The sequence below is a fragment of the Marmota monax genome, unplaced genomic scaffold (assembly GCF_021218885.2).
Source record: "Marmota monax isolate L192 unplaced genomic scaffold, Marmota_monax_Labrador192_F-V1.1 WCK01_AAM20220418_F8-fsc00012, whole genome shotgun sequence".
NCBI classification, from domain to species: domain Eukaryota; kingdom Metazoa; phylum Chordata; class Mammalia; order Rodentia; family Sciuridae; genus Marmota; species Marmota monax.
In genome coordinates, this window is record NW_026695227.1 from 30,444,135 (window position 1) to 30,460,468 (window position 16,334).

Genomic DNA, 16,334 nt, shown 5'->3' on the forward strand with positions numbered 1-16,334 from the left:
AGAAAAAAAAAAACTTGGTCTGAGAAGCAAGGGTAGGCGTTAAGTCGTAAGATGCGCAATCGAGGGCGGCCTGCACTAGCGTCGCGGCCGCAGAGGTACAGCAGGAATCAGCGAGCGAGGTTTCTCTCACGCGCGCGTCTTCGGCCAACTCCGGGGGAGTTTCGGCTCTTTCCGTCAGTTTCAGCTCGGCCCTCCACTCTGCGCGCGCTATCCCCCACGACGCGGTGCCGGGCTTTTCTTGGCCTTGGGCCCTTCACCACGCCAACGTGGACTCGCGTCTCACCCGTTCCCTCCTTCCATCTAGTTTGTCCCAGACCTATTCATTCCTCATCTCCTCAGTAATTACCAGTCTCCGGCAAAACCAGAGTTCCTAAAACTCTAGCGCGCGAGCTGGCGGGTGGCACGAGAGACCAGCGCCTGAAAAAAGCGGTAACTGGACCAACTTGAGTCCGTCTCGCGCCCCACACCTCTCCACTCTAAGGTGTCAGGGCGCGCGGGTCGCCTCGCGCTCGGGCCTCGCTCGCGCGCGGGTTAGCTGCAACGGCCACGAGCTCGGCGCGCCAGGTTCGCGCCGGCGCGAGCACGCGCTCTGCGCTCTGGCCGGCTAGCGCGCACGCGCCCGAGAGGGCTCCGGGGCGGGGCGAGCAGCTCGAGCCCGGTTGAGGGTCGGTGTGGATCGCTGGCACTCCGGCCCCCAGCCGCGCTGCGATTCCCGGCCCGCCGCCGGGGTGTCCAAGGAAGCCGGGAAGGCGGCGGTGGAGGCGGGGCGGCTTCGGGCCCTGCGAGAGCTGGGGGAGGAGCGTGGCGGTGACGGCGGCGGCTCCAGAATAGAAGGAGGCAGAAGATCTCCTTTCCTCTTCTCAGACCCGGGAGCGTCCGGGACTCAGAGCCCGGAACTGGGGGGGACGCGGCGACTGCTGGGCCCGGGCTAGGTGAGCTGGGGTGTTGGTCGAAGAGGTTGGTGGGGCTCAGTGGGTCACAGAGGTGGAGGGCGGGCTCCAGGAAGGGAACGGGGGAGGGGGCAGTTGTTGGGGGTTGGGGAACCGAGAACAGGGGGATGTGAGCCCTTTGGGACCAGGAGTGCCCAGAGGGTCTAGGGTTTCTGGGGTTAGTGGGGCGGGCGAGGCAACCGGGTCTGAGAGTTTCCGAGGGATAGGCCAGGGAAACAATGGAATGAAGGGGAACTGTGGTATGAGCTTGTGTGGGGTATTGGATTTTAAGAAAAAACGAGCAAGATCGGAAAGAATGAAATGGATCATTTGGGATCTGAAGTACAATGAAGTGGGGATGCGTAAGGTCATCTGCGTGGGTGTCCGAGAGCCTTAGGATTTGAGGGCAATAATGGAATTTGAAGATGAGGAGTAGAAGGGCATATTTGGAATTGAGAGGGAAACGGAGTAGAAAACAAGGCAAAAAGAGGTAGAGAAATACAATAGATAGGCTTTGAATTAAAGCAGAAGTGTAGAGTCCATGGTAGATGGACTAGAGAACTATCTTTCTCTTAATTCATCCAGGATGATTGGGTTCTTTTAGAAATGGGTTTTTCTCAGGCTTGACCTTTTGCTAAGGAGTACACACCATTCTTTTAATAATTTGGTTATCACTTATAGTCCGTTTTGTTGAAAAAGCGTATCTATAATATCTATTTTTCCTCTAGGTAATTTACTTGTAGTTAAACACATCACCAAAAATATATTGCTTTGAGTTATATCAGTGATAATGCAGAGTTGAGGGTGTTTGGGGAACACAGAACTTGTTTTAGTTGGACCAAAAGGGGATGAATAGCCTTGATAAAATCCAGGTTATCAGTACTTCGTTAGAATTGCAATTTCTCACTGAGAAATATTCATGTTTCATTTTTTACTGGGTTTTATACTCATGGAAAAGTGTTGGGGTTCTACCCAAGATACTGTTTCTTGGTGCTGACTCTAAATTATCAGGCTGCCTCATACTTTACAAGTTTGAATTAAGGTGATTTTGGAATATTGTGGGAAAGTATTTCTGGAGTTACAATCTTTGCATTTTATTAATACTGGATTTTCAGACCAAATTTTCGATGGTACTATAGAAAATTGCTGATTTTGAAATTGCAATTACCATATGTGTTCATAAATAGTCCATGTTAAGCTTTTTGCTTTTGGGCATTAAGTTTTGCTGACTCATCTAAAGATTTCTGGGCATCAGTTATTTTTCAGCTGTGTCTCCAGTGGTAGCATTTGGTTATTTATAAGGGTCCAAAATTAATAATCTAAATTGTACTTTTCTACTTGGGAGGCTGAGGCCAGAGGATTGTAAGTTTGAGGTCAGCCTGGGCAACTTAGCTAGACCTTATAAAAAGTAGAGAGGGATGGGGATGTAGTTCACTGGTAGAGTGCCCCAGAGTTTCATCCCTAGTATGGGGGGGTGGAAGATAAATTGTACTTTTATATAAGTATGTTATAAAAATTGAACAAAGCAAGAAGTGACTGTAGTGTCTTCAGTGATAATAAGGGCTAGGCAAGGTTCTAAGGTTCTAAGATTTTTTTTATGCATTATCTCATTTAATTTAATCCTCACAATTATTTCCTCTTTTTAAAAAAATATTTTTAGTTGTAGATGGACACAAGACCTTTATTTATGTATTTTTATTTGGTGCTGAAGATTGAACCCAGTGTGTGCTGCACCACTGAGCTTACAACTGGGGCCCCCAATTATTTCCTCTTTTGTAAATTAAGAGGTTAAATAATTTTCTAAGGTCACAGAATTAGTGACTAACAAAAGCTGAATCCAGACCCAGCTCTTTTGGATGCCTTCTTTAAATCTTCCCCCCCCCCCCCATGCTGGCAATTGAATCCATGGGTGGTTTACCTTTGAGCTGTACCCCAACCCTTTATATTTTTTATTTTGAGACAGCGCCTCACCAAGTTGATTAGGGCCTGGCTAAGTTTCCGAGGCTGGCCTTAAACTTGCAATCCTCCTGTTTCAGTTTCCAGAGTCCCTGGAATTACAGGTGTGCATCACCATGCCCAGCTACCTTCTTTAAATCTTCACTGCCTGATTTTTCTTTCTGTTCCACCCTATCTTGGTATGTAGTAAAGCATAGGAAACTTGATTTTGATATGACAGCAGTGATTTTGATGAAGATTGGGTTAGTGGACAGTTTATTTCCCCTGTGATTTAACAGAGCTTCTGGGGTCTTGATAATTCGGTTAAAAACATCTTTCTGCTAAGAGTTTGTTTTTTAATTATACTTGATTTTCTATTTAGCCTAGTGTACTGCTGAAGTATGGTGCATACGTGGCATTCTTACTTGTAGAAGCTAAGGCAAGCAGTTGTGGAGCCAAAACCAATTAACTCTGGAAAACAATAAAAACTGCTCAGGCTCAAATGCTCTCCAAACACCTGTTGAGCCCACAGTTGGTACTGGCATTACCTCTAAATATAGATAGGATCCAAGAAACCTAGACTGAGGCAACTTTAGAGAAATAAAGAGAAACAGCTGTGGCCTGAGAGAGGAACCATAGGTTACTGGCCAGAACATCAGCCTAGTGCCTGGAGGCTAGAGATGGGGAATGGAGGGTAGGGAATTTTCTGTTGTGTTTTTTTTTTTTTTGTACCTGGGATTGAACAACATCCCCAGCCCTTTTTATTTTTATTTATTTATTTTTTAAGACAGGGCCTCGCCAAGTTGCTGAGGCTGGCTTTAAACTTGTGATCTTATTGCCTTATTGGGATTACAGGCATGCATGATTGCACCTAGCTGCTCAGTTACTTTAAAATGGTCATTTTATTACATGTTCCCCTGAAGGTAGCGCTTGGCCTTTATGTATGAGTAATGGTGCTTTCTCTACTGACTTCCTATATTGTTAGCAGGATACTTGGTATTGGAAATGATTCAAAAGTAAGGAACCATTTGTGATATACAGATCCTTCCACTTACCCATGCACTATGGGTGATAATCTTCAGAGTGTTGTGTGTTGTGTCTGAAAAATGTGTCAATAGTGTAAAGCATTTGTTGTATACTTTGCTGCCTTCTTTTTTTTTTTTTTTTTGTACTGCGCATTGAACTCAGGGGCACTCGACTACTGAGCCAGATCCCCAGCCCTTTTTTGTAATTTATTTAGAGACAGACTCTCATTGAGTTGCTTAGTAAGCCTTGCTTTTGCTGAGGCTGGCTTTGAACTTCTGATCCTCCTACCTCTGTCTTCTGAGCCACCAGGATTATGGTTGTGCGCCACTGCGCCTGGCCAGACATTTTTATTTTTTATTTTGAGACTGGACCTTACCAAGTTGCCCACTGTCACGGGTGGTTTCTACAGACTCAGTCTGAGGCACAGTTAGATTCAACCAAATCTATTTTATTAATGCTCATCAGACTTCAGACACAGATCCTAATTCTGAGTCCTAAGTCTACACGCAGGGGTCCCAGACGCTCACCTGTGATGTGTCTTAAGTCCAGGTTGCTGGAACTCCATCCAGGAGGAGTCTGGGGGGTGGGGGACAACAGCAGTGGAGTTCTCTGTTTCTCTATCCAGATCCTGTTAGTCCTGCCAGGCTTCAGAAGGCTGGGCTTTTAAGTTCTAGTTCTGTTGTGCTTGCAGCTGATAACTGGGTGAGCTCTGCAGTCTACGCCTGGGTATACTCTTCCATCACTATCTTAAGTCCATCTAAGTTCCGCAGTTTATCTAAGTTTTGCGGTTTATATTACATCATGGACATAATGCTTACAGTCTTTATCTAACACATACACTAATTAACATAATCCACATTCAATAATTCTATAATATTTTCTGGTACTCATATCACCCAGGCTAGCCTTAAACTTGCGGTCTTTCTGCCTTAACCTCACAAGTTGCTGGAATTACAGGTGTGCATCACTCTGGGCTCAGCTGTTATATGTTTAAATATTTCTAACAGATTCCTGGAATACATGAATAGAACAGGAAGTAAAACTGGTTGAAGTCATTGACTCCATTTTTTTCCCTTCCATGTATATGAATTGTCACATAATACCCGATATAATAGATTGAAGTAATTATGGTGAGCTGTCCCTTAGAATGGGTCTCAAGTCCCAAATCATTTTTTCTAAATGTCACACCCTTGCATCTTGTTTCTTAAGCTTATTTGGCTTCAAAGTGATTTCAGGCTCAAATGCTGTTTTCCAGGAGCCTTGAGGAGACTTTTTAAGTAAGCCCATACTTACTATGGATGTAGTCTGTTTGAAACTCAGCCCAACTACTAGAGAGTTAAATTAGTTCTGAAATATTTTAAAAATTTGAAATTCATAATTGCTTTTATCTTTAGGTTGCTTTATATTAAGGATTGGCTGGAGGACAGCATTTAATCTGCATGTTCATATCCAGTATGGTAGCCTATAGGAGTGGATTCCTGAAATAAACTATATACATTCTGTAGTAGCCCCAGACCCTTAAAATGTTCTGCAGGGTCTGAAGATATTTAAAGGCAGCTACTCCTTCTCTCCCTCCTCCTCGTCCTCTTGGAGCTTTTTTTTTTTTTTTTTTGGTACTGGGCATTGAACCCAGGGGTGCTTAACCAGTAAGCCCCCAGGCCTTTTTATTTTTTCAGTTTGAGGTAGGGTCTTGCTGAGTTCTTAGGGCCTCACTAAACTGCTGAGGCTGGCCTAGAACCTGTGATCTTCCTACCTTAGCTTCCTGAGTCACTGGGATTTACAGGCATGCACCACTGCTTCTGGCTTAAAGGCAAGCTCCGCAGCTGTTGTCCTATGACTAGTTTGTGGTTAGGAGCAAGTTGATTAGAGGTGTTTTGGGATCTTCAGGGATTTCATGAGGTTTTTTTCCCTGACCCAAACCCTAAATAACAACCATGGATTTCTGGTAAGAAGGAAGATTTTTACATTACTAAATTAGCAGGATGGCATGATTACTAGTTGTGGAGTGTGTGTGTGTTCTTTGGAATAGGCTAAAGGGTGTTGGGACTGAGGAGAAGGTTTGTGATAAGGCCATTATATGATGTGGATGGGTCAGGATAGATAAGTCAACATCTTTTTGTATTTGAAGATGCTACCATTATTCTAGTGACTTGGATAGCACTGAAAACACAAATTTGTAAAACCTATAGGGTCTCCTATTTTAGTACACATGGTCTGCCCAGTTATTGGCTTGCTATTGTTTTAAACCTATTCCCCATAACAGAACAGCACTTTTCGTTACCTGTCCACTTAGTCTGTCATTATAACATGTCAATGTGGTCAGCCCACTGCTTTCTCTTCCTGGCCTACTGTTACTTTGATTTGAAATGTACATTAGTGTGTGACAGAATTCTTCTGCTTACCTTGTTAGGTTATCCTCATACATCTTTATAGTAAATTGCCTTTGTTGTTCACCAGCATGTCCTCAAAAAGTCCTCTGTACAAGGATTTCATTATGAGAGGTTCCATTACATTTGATGAAAACAGCAAAACTCTTTATTTATAACTAATATGGAATGACAGGATGCCAAAGTAATACACCTGAGAGATAGGTGGTACCACAGAACTAAGTGAACCATTTAGCATAGACCCAGATTTTATTTTGTTATATCTTAGTATTTATATGTAGACTTTTGAGATGATTATCTAAAAGCTTAGTGATAACGTTTCTCATTTCTGTCATGACTCAAATCTTATATTTTATATAGGAATTTAAAAAGTTCACATTGAACATCTATCATTAGTATGGTGGCTCATAATGTTATGATGATTATATAAGCTAAACTATATTATATGAGTTATTATTGTAATTTAAAAAAAATTGAGAGGGCCGGGGTTGAAGCTCAGTGGTACAGTGCTTGCCTAGCGTGTATGAGGCACTGGGTTTGATTCTCAGCACTGCATATAAAATATTTTAAAAATTTTGGGGGGATTGGGGGAGGGAGATGGGAAGTGTTAGGGAGGGGTATTGGTCAAATTATATTATTATGTTGTGTACATATACAAATATGTAACAACAAATCATTATGTACAACTATAATGTACCAATAAAAAATGTGAAAAAATACTAGGGGTTGAACCCAGGGAAGCTCTACCACTGAGCTACATCTCCAATCACCTGCCTTTTAAATTTTTTTTTGGTACCAGGGATTGAACCTAGAGGTGCTTAGCCACTGAGCCATATCCCAGCCCCCCCCCCCTTTTTTTTAGTTGTAGTTGGACACAATGCCTTTATTTAATTTATTTATTTTATGTGGTGCTGAGGATCAAACACAGCGCCTCGCACATGTTAGGTGAGTGCTCTACCACTGAGCCACTACCCTAGCCCTGTATCCCAGCCCTTTTAAACATTTTTCTATTTTGAAGCAAGGTCTTGCTAAATTGCTGAGGCTGGCTTTGAACCTGCCATCCTCCTGCCTTAGCTTCCCAAGCCATTGGGATTATAGGCATGCACCACCACACCTGGCCCATCTACCTTTTAAATTCTATGTATGTATGTATTTATTTATGGTACCGGGGATTGATTATGTATTTATTTATTTATGGTACTGGGGATTAAACCCAGGGGCACTTGACCACTGAGTCACATCCCCAGCCCCTTTTTGTATTTTACTTAGAAACAAGGTCTCACTGAGTTGCTTAGGCCTTGATAAATTGCTGAGGCTGGCTTTGAACTCACAATCCTCCTGCCTCAGCCTCTGGGATTATAGTGTGTGTGCCACCATACCCGGCCCATCTGCCTTTTTGTGTGTGTGTGTATGTGTGTGTGTGGTGCTGCAGATTGAACCCAAACACTTGTGCATGCGAGGTAAGCACTCTACCAATTGAGCTATATCCCAAGCCACCCCCCCATCTTCTTTTTTTAAAAATGATGTTTGAGACAACTTTTGCTAAGTTGCTGGGCTGGTCTCAAACTTGCGGTCTGCCTTCCTTAACCTTCTAAGTAGCTGTTATTACAGACATGCACCATTGAGCCTGGCAATATTTTTGTAATTTGGGAGCACAAGAAACAGTGCAACAACAATGATTACTTTTTTTTTTTTTTTTTTGGTATCAGGGATTGAACTGGGGGGCACTCAGCCACTGAGCCACATCCCCTAAATGTGTGTTTGGGCATCTAGACTGATGAAGTAGGAAAGGTTCTTCAAAGAGCAGAGATATTTGGTTCCTTCATTCTGATTGCTTGTTACCTGAAATCTTAACACTTCCATAAGAATAAGTCAGATTATATTCAGTTTTTACATAATAACATTTTGATTGGGCAATACAGCTGAGAACACATGATCCTTTTACACTCTCCTGGCTACTCATTTCCATTGGGAAATAGGCCCAAGCATATTAGTAGCCTTCTTGGTAGCCTTCATGAAGTTTTAAATTTAATTAATTAACTAAAAATTCTTTTTGAGATACTGAGGATCAAATCCTGGTTCTTTTTTTTTTTTTTTCCTTTTGGTACTGGGGATTGAACCCAGGTACACTTAACCACTGAGCCATACCCCCAGCCCTTTTTATTTTTTATTTTGAGATAGGGTCTTGCTAAGTTACCAAGGACTTCACTAAATTGCTAAGACTGGCTTTGAACTTGTGATCCTCCTGCCTTCGTTTCCCGAATCACTAGGATATCAGGTGTGTGACACCTTGCCTGGCTGAATCCTGGTTCTTGGACATTATAGCAAGTGCTCTACCACTGGACTGTACCCACAGCCCATAAGTGAATATTTTGATGCCTGAAATGTAGGTCTACTAAATGGCATTGGTTATGATTGCCAGTAGTGATATTTCCAAGTCTCATATTTATGATATTCTATGTCTCATATTTTTGATATTTTTCTCTTAATTTCTTGTTAAAATAGGGAAGCTGAATCTGTGCAGTGGCACACATCTGTAGTCCCAGCTACTTGGGGAGGCTGAGGTAGAAGGATTGTTGGAGGCCAAGAGTTGGAGGCCAGCCTGAACAATGTAGTGAGAATGTCTCAAATAAAAAAAAAAAAAAAAAGGAAGAAGGGAAGCTGTATAACTTGTTAGTTAAGAGCACAAGCCATTGGGAACACAAATATAGCTTTGATTCTCTATTTATCTGTATTTGGTTGTCATTTAAATTCTTTTTTTTTTTTTTTTCCCCTTTTTGGTACTAGGGATTGAACTCAGGGTCACTCAGCCACTGAGCCACATCCCCGGCCCTATTTTGTATTTTATTTAGAGACAGGGTCTCACTGAGTTGCTTAGCACCTTACCATTGCTGAGGCTGGCTTTGAACTCATGATCCTCCTGCCTCAACCCCTGAGCTGCTGGGATTACAGGTGTGCACCACAGTGCCCAGCTATCATTTGATTTCTCTGAGCTGTTTTCTGTATCCTAAAATGGGTGCTGTAGTAACTCCTACTACAGAGTTGTCATGAATATTAGATTTTTAAATATTACATATTAATATAATATAAAATCAACTGTTTTATGTGATGCAATTATCACCTCTATCCAGAAATTTTTTTTGCATGGGGTGGGTAGTAGGGATTGAATTCAGGAATATTCTGCCTTAGTTATATCCCCACCTTTTGTCTTATTTTTATTTTATGAGACAGGTTAAGTGTCATAAAATTGCTAAGTTGCCCAAGCTGGCCTCAAATTTGTGACTCTCCTGCCTTAGCCTACTGAGTAGGTGGGATTATAGGCATGAGCCACCAAGCCAGGCTATCCAAAACTTTTACATTATCCCTAAAGGAGACTCCATACTCATTGAGCATTTATTTCCCATTTTTCCCAATCCCATTACTGGCAACCCCCAATTTGCTTTCTTTTATCTCTATGGATTTACTTATTCTGGATTTTTTTTTTTTTTAATGAAAGAAAGCAGTCTTTTTTTAAAAAAATATTTCTTTAGATGTATGGACCTTTGTTTTATTCATTTATTTATATATAGTGCTGAGAATCGAACCCAATGCCTAACACTTGCTTGCAAATGTTCTACAACTAAGCCACAGCCTTAGCCCCAGTATTCTGGATATTTTAAATAAATGGAATCATACAGTATGTGACTTTGCATATTCCTTTCACTTAGCATTGTACTGAGGTTCATTCATGTTGTAACATGTATCAAACCTTACTTATTTTTATGGCTGAATACTATTCTATTGTATGGACATCATATTTTGTGTATTCATTTATCTACTGATGGTCAGTGTGTTATTTCCACCTTTGGCAGTTGTGAATAATACTGCTGTAAACATTCATGTACTATGTTTGATTGAATATATGTTTTCAATTCTTTGGGGTCTTAACTAAGAGTGAAATTGTTGAGTTGTGTAGTATTTATTTATTTATTTGTTACTGGGGATTGAACACTGAGCCACATCCCCAGATCCTATAGAGACAGGGTCTTGCTGAGTTGTGTAGGGCCTAGCTATGTTGTTGAGGCTGGCTTTGAACTCAGATCCTCTTGCCTCAGCCTCCGAGCTGCTGGTATTATAGGTGTGTGCCACCGAGCCTGGTTGTTTATTTTATATGGTGCTGAGGATTGAATCCAGTGCCTCACACATGCTAGGTAAGCACTCTGCCACTGAGCCACAATCCCAGCCCAGCTATTGAATTTTAATGGCTATAGCTTAGTGAGTGCACATAGTATGCACTCTATATATATTAGTTAATGTTATAGCTACAATTATTTTTGCTATGAATGGCCTGCATTGGTGGGAAACTGCTTACCATTTCCGAATAGGAATAGAGAGGCAACAAAACCTATATTTGTTGTCAATAAAGGTTTGAATCTGTCAGTGTTGATGCTTTACTTTTAATTAACGCCTCTATGTAAAAAAAAGAATTAGAAACACATGTACATAAAATTAGCTTATCTTTGGCAGAAATTAGTAGTATATCACTAAAGTTTATTTTATTCCTAAGAACTACAAAGCAGAAATGTCATCTAGTTATAGTTGAGATTTAGATCATGTTTCATCATTCTGCCTTGTTATTAGACATTTGCTTGTAAATTGCCACTATTAGAAGTTTTTGATATAGCGATACCAGACTTCAAACTATACTACAGAGCAATAGTAACAAAAACAGCATGGTACTGGTACCAAAACAGGTGGGTGGACCAATGGTACAGAATAGAGGACACAGAAACCAATCCACAAAACTACAACTACCTTATATTTGATAAAGGGGCTAAAAGCATGCAATGGAGGAAGGATAGCATCTTCAACAAATGGTGCTGGGAAAACTGGAAATCCATATGCAACAAAATGAAACTGAATCCCTTTCTCTCGCCATGCACAAAAGTTAATTCAAAATGGATCAAGGAGCTTGATATCAAATCAGAGACACGCCGTCTGATAGAAGAAAAAGTTGGCTACGATCTACATACTGTGGGGTCGGGCTCCAAATTCCTCAATAGGACACCCATAGCACAAAAGTTAATAACTAGAATCAACAAATGGGACTTACTCAAACTAAAAAGTTTTTTCTCAGCAAAAGATACAATAAGAGAGGTAAATAGAGAGCCTACATCCTGGGAACAAATCTTTACTCCTCACACTTCAGATAGAGCCCTAATATCCAGAATATACAAAGAACTCCAAAAATTAGACAATAAGATAACAAACAACCCAATCAACAAATGGGCCAAGGACCTGAACAGACACTTCTCAGAGGAGGACATACAATCAATCAACAAGTACATGAAAAAATGCTCACCATCTCTAGCAGTCAGAGAAATGCAAATCAAAACCACCCTAAGATACCATCTCACTCCAGTTAGATTGGCAGCCATTAGGAAGTCAAACAACAACAAGTGCTGGCGAGGATGTGGGGAAAAGGGTACACTTGTACATTGCTGGTGGGACTGCAAATTGGTGCAGCCAATTTGGAAAGCAGTATGGAGATTTCTTGGAAAGCTGGGAATGGAGCCACCATTTGACCCAGCTATTCCCCTTCTCGGTCTATTCCCTAAAGACCTAAAAAGAGCATGCTACAGGGACACTGCTACATCGATGTTCATAGCAGCACAATTCACAATAGCTAGACTGTGGAACCAACCTAGATGCCCTTCAATGGATGAATGGATAAAAAAAATGTGGCATTTATACACAATGGAGTATTACTCTGCATTAAAAAATGACAAAATCATAGAATTTACAGGGAAATGGATGGCATTAGAGCAGATTATGCTAAGTGAAGCTAGCCAATCCCTAAAAAACAAATGCCAAATGTCTTCTTTGATATAAGGAGAGTAACTAAGAACAGAGTAGGGTCGAAGAGCATGAGAAGAAGATTAACATTAAACAGGGATGAGAGGTGGGAGGGAAAGGGAGAGAGAAGGGAAAATGCATGGAAATGGAAGGAGACCCTCAGAGTTATACAAAAGTACATACAAGAGGAAGTGAGGGGAAGGGGGAAAATAATATAAGGGGGACAAACGAATGTCAGTAGAGGGAGCAGAGAGAGAAGAGGGGAGGGGAGGGGAGGGGAGGGGAGGGGGGATAGTAGAGGATAGGAAAGGCAGCAGAATACAACAGACACTAGTATGGCAATATGTAAATCAATGGATGTGTAACTGATGTGATTCTGCAATCTGTATATGGGGTAAAAATGGGAGCTCATAACCCACTTGAATCAAATTGTGAAATATGATATATCAAGAACTATGTAATGTTTTGAACAGCCAACAATAAAAAAAAAAAAAAAGGAAAAAAAAATAATTTGGGCCGTAAAAAAAAAAAAAAAGAAGTTTTTGAAAACTTAGAGAAGCCTTCTTTTTATATTTAATTCTATGTAGTTGATGTGCTACTTTTTTTTTTTTTGGTGGTACTGAGGATTAAACCTGGGTCTCATGCCTGCTTTACAACAGGGTCTTGCTCAATGATTGGCCTTTAACGTTGAATCCTCTAAGGAGTCTCAGCCTCCTGAGTAGCTGGGATTATAGACGTGTGCCATTCATTATGCCTGACCACCACTGTTTTTTTTTTTACTTATTGCAACTTGGCTTTATTGGATAGTCAAAAGAAGATAAATTGAGTCTGGGTGTGGTGGAGCATGTATATTAAGTATTCCCAACAACTGTGAGACTGAGGCAGGAGAATTTTATTCACTGCTAGCTTTAGCAACTTAATGAGATCCTGTCTCAAAATAAAAAATAAAAAGTGCTAGTGCTGGAAATGTAGCTTAGTGGCAGACTCCTGGGTTCAATCATAGCACTAAAAAAAAAAAAAAAAAGATAAGAAAAGAAAAAAAAAGAAAAAGATAAAGAAAAAAAGGTCAAATGGAGATAAGAAAGATATCAAAGTAATTATATAATTTATTTAGAATTTTACACTGTAGTCAGGATTGTATCCACTTGAATTAATGTTTTCTTATAGGTTTATAGTTAGATATGCTTGTTTTATTGTGTCATGATTTGGAGGGGACGCTGGGTTTAAGTAGAAAGCTGTGTGCAAATTTAAATTATATTATTTTCTTGGAATAAGTAACGGGAAGTATTTGCATTCAGGAACTGGTGATTATTAAAATCCCTCCTGAAGGTACTCTCTCCCTTTACTCCCTAACTTTATCCTAAACTCTCCTGTTTTTTTAAAATTTTTTAGTTGTAGATGGACACAATATCTTTATTTTTATTAATTTATTTTTATGTGATGCTGAGGATTGAATCCAGGACCAATGCATGCAAGGTAAGTGCTCTACCACTGAGCTACCACTCCAGCCCTGAACTCTCCTGTTTTTGAGGATGACTTTGTACCTGTGAACAGAGTTCTGTGAACTCTGCCTGCAATGCCTTCTTCTTTTTAATATTTTTTAATTGTCACTGTATGTTTAATTTATTTTATTTATTTATATGAGATGCTGAAGATTGAACTCAGGGCCTCACACATGCCAGGCAAGCACTCTACCACTGAGCCCCAGCTTCAGCCCATGTTAACTTCTTTTTAAGGCAATGTGTAGATATGGTAAATAAAATTGAATAGTGTAGAAATAAATGATAAAAACAATATCCCAGTTCTCTTCCCCAAGGACAGTCACTGGTAGCACTTTCTCTTATATATTCTTTCAAATATATTCTGTGCTGATACCAGATTTTTTTAAGTGGTCTGGGGGATTGAACCCTAGGGCTTTGTACACGCTAGGCAAGCATTGTATCACTGAGCTACGTCCCCAGTTCACAGAATTTTTATAGTGTATGAAATATTGATTTTTCTTCTCATTTTTCATTGCAAAGTATTTTGTGAATATTGAAAAAAATTCAAGCATTGTAGTAATATCTAGTTGGGCATGGTAATGTGTGCCCTAATCTTAACTACCCAGGAGACTGAGGTGGGAGAATTGTGAATTCGAGACCAGACTGGGCAATTTATGGAGACCCTGTTTTTTTTTTTTTTAAGTGCAATGGAAATAAATAGAGTAAACATCGAAAAGATCCTTTTACATTGGTCTCTAATTCTAGCTCTTCCAAATAATACTTTCCTCCCTGATAACAGAAATGACAACAGTCCCCTCTCTAGAGGTCATTTCTGTTATAAGCCTAGTATGTAACATTTCATTTTGTTCCACTTACATTTACATGCCTATATATATATATATATATGTGTGTGTGTGTGTGTGTGTGTGTGTGTGAATGTATATATATGTATATATGTGTATGTATGTATATATACATTAGCCTGGTATTTTATAGAAAGTCTCTCAATGTGGAAGATTTGTCTGATGTTTTCCTGTGATCATATGGATTTTTGGGAAGAATACCCACACAGAGGTGATGTGCCCTTCTCATCCTGTTGTATCAGAGAGTAGAGGTAGATGATGTCAACATATCTTTTTATCGATGATGTTAACTTTTTGTTGCTGCTTATGTTTTTGACGTGGTATCTCTCTATATTGCCCCTGACTGGTCTCCAGCTACCAAGCTTAAGCTATCTTTCTACCTTAGGCTCCCAAGTAGCTAGGAGTACAGGTGTATATCACCATGCCTGACTTGGTGATGTTAACCTTGATCATTTAATTAAGATGATGTCTGCCAGGTTTCCTTAATGTAAAATTTCTGTTTTGTCTCTTTTCATATTCTCTTTGTTAAAAGTGAGTCACTTGGGCCAGGTATGGTGGTGTACCCCTATAATCCCAGCGATTTGGGAGGATCTTACTCAAAGCCAGCCTCAGCAAAAGCAAAGCACTAAGCAAAAGTGAGACCCTGTCTCTAAATAAAATACAAAATAGGGCCATGGATGTGGCTCAGTGGCTGAAGGCCCCTGAGTTCAATTCCTAGTATTCCCCACCCACCTCATACCAAAAAAAGTGAATCACTTGGGCTAGGAAGATAGCTCAGTGCAGAGCACTTGTCACATCACAATGTGTGAGGTCCTGGATTTGATCTCCAGCACTGCAAAAGCAAACAAACATCTGAATCAGTGAATCTAACCCATACTCATGGGGAAGGAATTAAGCTCTACTTCATGGGGATGGGGATGTAGCTAGCTCAGTGGCAACTATCAGAGCCCTGGGTTTAATCCCCAGCACCCGTAAATGAACAAATGAATGAATGAATAAAACATAAACATATATAAATAAATATAGACACATGCCTTTACTCCTAGCAACCCAGGGAGCTGAGGCAGAAGGATCAGAAGTTTGAGGCCAGACTGGACTCTATTATAGATGTAGATTTACTATCTATATGGCAAGACCATATCTCAAAAAAGCTGGGTGGGTAGAGAGCTTGGGGATGTAGCTCAGTTGTAGAGTGCTTACCTAGCATGTGTGAAGGTCCTGGGTTTGATCCCAGTACCATACACCAAAACAAACAAACAAAAAAGTCCATCTCTTGGAGAGACATAATTTGTGAACATACATTAAAGCTACCACAGTAACTGAAAACTGTGGCACATGCCTGTAATCCTAATGACTTGGGAAGCTGAGGCAGGAGGATCCTAAGTTTGAGGCCAGCCTAGGCAACTTAGTGAGACCCTATATCAAAATAAAAATAAAATGGTCTGTGACTATAGCTCAGTGGTAGGTGCCCCTGGGTTTAATCCCCAGTACTGGGGGAAGATGACCTTATTCTTAGTGATACTCATATTGTCCTATTTAAGTCTGTGGAAACTCATTTAAATTGGCTCTATTGTCCTTTTAGTTATAACCCCAATAGTCTTTTTTTAAAATAATTTTTAGTAGTTGATGGACCTTTATTTATTTTTGTATGTGGTGCTGAGAATCGAACCCAGTGCATCACACATCCTAGGCAAGCGCGCTACCACTGAGCCACAACCCTAGCCCAATAGTCTTTGATATAACTTTCTTGCTTTTTGGAACAAGAAAATAACCCAGGCTTATTTATTTCCTTCCACAGATATAGAATCAACTTTTTCCCCTCTAAGGAGCCCTCATTTCTTTTATTAGCTAGTGACATTTAAAAACCACAATTTAGAC

General features: G+C 40.5%; 1 protein-coding gene across 3 annotated transcripts in view; it reads left to right on the forward strand.

The window, feature by feature from the left end:
* The first annotated feature begins 626 nt into the window (after positions 1 to 626).
* The window catches only part of Spats2 (spermatogenesis associated serine rich 2), a 108,502-nt gene continuing 92,794 nt past the window's right edge, over positions 627 to 16,334 (forward strand). For all 3 annotated transcript variants that reach the window (XM_046435962.2, XM_046435961.2, XM_058576136.1), the window contains exon 1: positions 627 to 932. The gene's annotated coding sequence lies outside the window, so the exon portion shown is untranslated. The remainder of the gene's footprint in view (positions 933 to 16,334) is intronic.